This window comes from Crocodylus porosus, unplaced genomic scaffold, assembly GCF_001723895.1.
Source record: "Crocodylus porosus isolate Cpor-Errol unplaced genomic scaffold, CroPor_comp1, whole genome shotgun sequence".
Classification (NCBI taxonomy): domain Eukaryota; kingdom Metazoa; phylum Chordata; order Crocodylia; family Crocodylidae; genus Crocodylus; species Crocodylus porosus.
In genome coordinates, this window is record NW_017728931.1 from 82161024 (window position 1) to 82167090 (window position 6067).

Genomic DNA, 6067 nt, shown 5'->3' on the forward strand with positions numbered 1-6067 from the left:
GCTCCCAAGCACTCCAGCCCTGCGCTGGCCCCTGCAGCAGCCAGGGAGAGCTCTAGCTGTCAACTGGTGGGGACTGGGAGATTGCTCCCTGACCCCAGGAGCTTCCTGCTGTCCAGGCAGGCTCCAGTAGCAGAGCACAGGCAAGGACAATGTCCCCCTGCCCAGGCAGCAAGGAGATCCTGGCCTGGCTCCCCAACTGGGAGCAGGAGGCTTAGAAAGAGCTGCAGGAGAGGGGCAGGTCGGGCAGGGCAGGTCCCAGCCCCCTGCCCCAATCTGCCAGTGGGACAGCCAGCAGTGAGCCCCTGGCTGGGTGAGGATTCCAGTGAGGGATTCCCTGCCCAGTTTGGGGGCTCATTGCTAGCTGTCCCACCAGTGAATCAAAGCAGGGGCTAGGACCTGCCCCTCCCCTGCCACTCTTTCCAAGCCCTGTGCCTCCATTACCAAAACAGGACAGTCCCCAGCCACCTCCAGGCTGCATGTGCAGACTTCCTCGCACAGCCCAGGGCTGGCTGGGAACTGTATTGCTCAGAGGCAGATTCCAGCTAGCTCCAGGCTGGGCGGGGAACTCACAGGGAGCTCTCAGTCCCTGCTCCATGATCATGGAGCCGGGGCTGGGAGCTTGTTCCTAGCCCCCACTCTGTGATTGTGGAGTGGGGACTGACAGATCTCTGCTGCTGTCCCTGCTTTGGCTTCAGTGGCGGAGCCTGCCCTGACAGCAAGCAACTCCTGGGGGCAGGGAGCAATCTCCTGCCCCCTGCTGCCCAGCTCCTGGCAGCAAATTTGCTACCAGTAAGCCATCTACATTTGCTGTAGTGTGCAGTAATTACTCAGCAGTTAATTTGATACTTGTTTTTGCAGGTAGCAAATTAACTGCCCAGTAGGGGAAATAATCGTACAGCAAGGGCCAGCATATAGACGGTGATGCTTACTATGCAGTAATTAGCTCTACTGCTCAGTAAAGTGTTTCATGTAGATGTGCCCTGTATGTAACAGGAGTCACAACTGGTGTCCATTGTGGGACCATTAGAGTCAGTTAGCACGCATTGCAATGTATCAGTTCTAGGAGTCTGTGGTTAATGATTAGTGTTATATAATTGCTGTCTAGATGGCACAGAGAAAGAACCAGTACATTGGTTTGGGGGAACTATCCCTTCTATACTGAGAGTCTCATGGCTTATGGGAAGTAGGGCATTTGAGTTCTGTGGGAGCTATGTATTACAACTGAGTCCTGGTCGTGAAGTAAGCATTTTATTCAGTGTAGTAAAATACTATGACATGTGTGATACAGACTTATTGCTGAGATATCCAGAGGCCCAATGCACTTAAAACATTCACCAGGAAACCTTCACCATGAGATATCTAAAGTGACATTAGAATACATGGTTTTAAAAAAATCTTAAAGGGTTTGAGTCAGCTCATATTTCTGTCATTTTTTTATAACTTCATTGGTTTCAAGGGGATTGTTCCTGATATACACAGGCATAGCAGGTAGGTGAGTCCTCTAATTTAGTTTTGGTAATCTTCCCTTGATCTCAAATTGTTTCAGCTCTTAGACTGCCTATCTTCTTCTGCAGCCCTTTTCCCATGAACGTGACAGGCTGAAGTGTGTATAAATCTAACTTCATTTGATGATGTTATGCAGAGTATCACCAGAGAAGGGATCTGGCATGAAGAACTGCAACAAAATGGCACATCGTATTTTTATTATTTCTTGATTTTTTTTTTTATTGTGACATCACATTTTGAACAATAATCATTGAAACTGTTCTTTATGACCCCGGATAAAGTGGTTGTTATATAGGTTTAGCTAAGTGCCTGATTTTACCAATGCGTTACTGAAACGTGAGACTATTTACAGAATTAGGTACAACCCAGAGGAGTCAAGCCTGAAGCCATTTCTGCTAGAAGTAAATATCAGGTGCAAAAAAAGAGTATGAATCACAGGAAGTGGGACTATTTTGATATGTCTGATTGAGATGTTACTTGTAGTTGGCTGAATCTGATCACGTTTGGGCATGCAAGCTTTAATTTTTTGATGCTATTTTCTTATTGGAAGTGTAGAATGAGAATGCTGGTGAGCGTTCAATAGCTAACAAGCTGGTATCTCATAAATACCTGTCTCTCTTCCTCCAGTGAGATGAGTGTATTCACAAAGCAGCAGGTCTAGGCTGAGAAGGTTGTTTTCTGATCCTTGTGCTCCATGGAGGCCACAAATTCTGCACATGCTCCTGGATCTCTGAATGAGAGATCCATACACAGTGACTCATGCATGCATGCAGCATGGAGGTACTTCCCACCTTTTTACTAGTGGAATCAGGGACCACCCAGAAAGTTAAGGCGTTTGCCCAGAAAATGGAATCACTCGGGTTCTAGGCCTCCGTCTTTGTGGAGAAGTGTGACACCCACTTTCCAGTACAGCATGCTACGTACCTGGCTGTGGGTCAGGTAGGGCCAAGCATATCTTTTAGGCCCTTCCTGTTGAAGCTGGCTCACTGAGAAGCCCAGAATGAGAGCAATTAGGGGTTATGGCATCAATAGGGAGGGAGCCCTGGGTTCTGGCTGCTGTTCTCCATGTTAGTTATCCATTTTGTCTGATAAGCAAGGACCATAACACCACTTCCTCCCGCATTCCCAATTGCCTGCTCTAACTGCTAGACTATTGACTCTACTGAGCTTAGCACCCTTTTGCTTTACTCCCTGAATTGTTCATGTGTTTTTCCTATGGGTAGGATAGGATTGACCTGGGCAGTGGCATAACTGGGGAGGGTCAACAAGAGCAGCTGTCCCAGTCACCAACTTGGGGGAGAGGAGAGGGGGCAGCTGCACATTTGTGCTCATAAGCTGGAAGTCGCTGTGCCAGGCACCCGACTGTGCCTCTACACTGCTGTCTGAAGGATAGATCTGGCCTGCAAGATAGAATTTCCCTTTGGAGGTGCCCAGACTGCATCCTTCCAGTCTCCAAAACAGGAGGCTGAGGTGCTTCTGCAGGATTCAATAGGACTGGTTTTCAGGACCATGGAACAATAGGAACCTTCAGTGCTTTGGCGGTATAATAGGATTAGACCTTGAAGGAGACGCCTGAGTCAGAGATGACAAGCTAGATCGGAGGTGCATTAGATCCTTAATAGGATTTTATCCCTGCGTGTCTTGTCTGAACGGAAGTATCTAGGTTCATACAGATAAACTAGATAATCTGCATCATTTAGACCTACAGGCTTCAATCCCCGCTGGCTTTGTAAAACAGACACTATACAAAAATGAGTGCCACTATATTCCAAATTAAGGTCTTGTTTACACTGGGGATTTGCATCCATTGTGGCCACCAGGGTAGCTGCATGAGTACAGTTCCCTAGTGTAGATGATCAAAGCTAGTGCAAGACATGGTTTGTATCAGCGCACTTTATCTGAGTATCAAGCCTTGGTAAACTGCACTGTTGCAAATAATGGCAGAGGGTAGGTTACCCTGTCTGTACTAGAGGTCTGGACATGAAGTTGTCCCTGGGGCTGCTCACTCACAGCTCAAATCCCCACTGCAGATACATCAGAAGACACTGGTTATGGCGCAACATGTAGAGTCCCTCATGCAGCATAAATTACTTAAGAGCATCATCTCTTCCACTCTTATTTTTAATCATCCATTGTAAAATTGTTGCACTTACAACACATGCCAAACTCCAAAAAGAAGGATTTTGGCAGCTTCTCAGCTAAAAGATTCTTTTTTTCTCTGCTTATTCAACGTTTGTTACAATCAGCGTTTACCTCCGCCAAATAATAGAATTCTGAAAGGGAAAAGCCACATAAAACAATGGAGCACAGCGTGCTCTACTTGCACATTGTAGCATTAGGGAGAGAGCTGATGTGAAGCCAATCTCAGGGCCAGGTCCTGTAAAGTGCTGAGTACCCTCAGTTCGCATTGACTTTTGTGGGAGGTGACCGGGCCCATAGAATGCACTGCAACTGGTGAGCTTTCAAATAGACTTAAAAAAAAACAACCCTCAGTCTTGCCAGTAGGGTTATTTCAAAGTGAATACAACTTGGAGCATAATGGAATTAGTGTGCTAGATCTAATAATGTGAAACAGGCAGAGCATTTACTTCTGAATGTTTTATTGATCTGCTTGCTCTTTACCTCTCATTTTACTGGAGAAGCTTGTAGTTCAGGCAAAAACACTATAAATTAACGAAATGACAAATTTGTTGGGAACTGCATATTAAGCACTTAATTTACACAGTGCATTGAAGACCTAGCAAACTAGTGTAGAAGTGCTAAACCTTAAACATTAGTACTATGCAAACTCTTGTGTTCCTGTCAATAAAAACAAGTCTTATGAGTAATGCAGCCAATTTTACTCTAAAACATTGATAGTCCCCAGTTCTGAGTGTTTGTGTGTTGGAGGGGGTGATCATATTTATTATTACCCATTTTTGATCCAAATAGTTAGCTAAAATTAAGAGTCCTGTGGATTTTTCATTCAGGAGAACCTGATAATGGAGATAGATAATGATGCAATCCTGTTTATTTACAAAGAATGTACAAAGTCCTATTTTTCTGAGTATAGGAAGGGTCAAACAATTGGAAATAGCTTTTTTTGCCCACAGTCCCAGCCCCACTTCCAATCAGCACTTAATCCAAAAGCTCTCTCTAGGTTTTCCATGGGCACCATTGCCATTGCCTATTCTGACTGTAGCCTTGGTGTTTCTGCTTGCTTCTCTTTTAGCTTCTCTATTTCTCCTGCTTCTCCCATGCAGCAGTCCTTCGAAACAGTACCCTGTTCCAACCTGTCACTCGTATTGGTCTTGACTTTGCCTGTTTTGGATAGGGCTTGCTTCTGTTTCAGTCCTCCGGTTTCATAAAGGAGCTTGGTTTCTTACATTTATTAATGATCCATAGTGGCTGTTAATGCCACTAGCTTCAACGAGGCTTAACCCAACCCAAAACAAATACTCTTTCTTTCTCTCTCTCTGTCTCTGTCATGCACACAAGCATTCACACACACATACAGAAATTCATTTTAACAGTTTTATAAAGAATGCCATAAAAACATCTCTCACAGGGAACTTGTGTATGTTCATCATGTTGGAGCTTTATTGTCAATTTGCTTAAGTAGAAGTCAGTGATTACTTATTCACAACTAGTTACTTCCAGGACTGAACATCCCAAAGGCATCTATAGAACCTTGAGCTTCCTCCTAATTTAGTGTTTATAGAAATATGTGTGCGTGTATGCACAGTACAAGCTGACATCTGCTGATACTTGATTTTTTTTCTGCATGAGGAAAATGTAATACTCAAGGTCAGCTTTTCCAGGTCAAGGCTAATTATTGGATTGCATGGAAAGAACCCTGAAGTTGTTAAGGGAAAGGAGATAGAGAATTGTGAATGCTTCCTGTGTTCCACAGGAAATGAAAATTTCCTATATTTCTGGCCTAACCCTATTTCCTCTGGAAATTAGAGAAAGGCACTATCTAATTTTATGCTGCTGCTAAGGAATAGAGGAACTGTCTTCATGTCAGTTAGTTTAGTTAGCTTGTGCCATGTAGCTAAGTTGAGTTTTTTAGAGACAAACACCGTACTGAAACAAACCTGACCAATCTCTCTTCTAGTCAATGGGAGCTGTGTGTGGGTATCTGATTGGTATAATTTGATCCTGAATGTGTTCACCTACTAGCTGCAGTAATGCTACCTTTTCTGTTCCTTCTTCCACATGCAGCATTGACTGCAGATGCAGTATGGTGCCTTGGAATGCTACAACTTCCCATTATACAAGCAATGATACAAATGTCTCTGAAATTCATTCATGTGTCTTTGCCTAGAATTAATGACAGGCCTTTATTGCCAGGCTGTTTCTTTGTACTTGGAATAGAAGTTTGTGAGATGTAAACAAGGCCTAAATACACTGGGATGCAATAAAGACATCATCAGATTTCATAGATTTCATAGACATCAGGGCTGGAAGGGACCTCGGGAGATCATCGAGTCCAGCCCCCTGCCCGAAGGGCAGGAAGTCAGCTGGGGTCATAGGATCCCAGCAAGATAAGCATCCAATTTGCTCTTGAAGGTGTTCAATG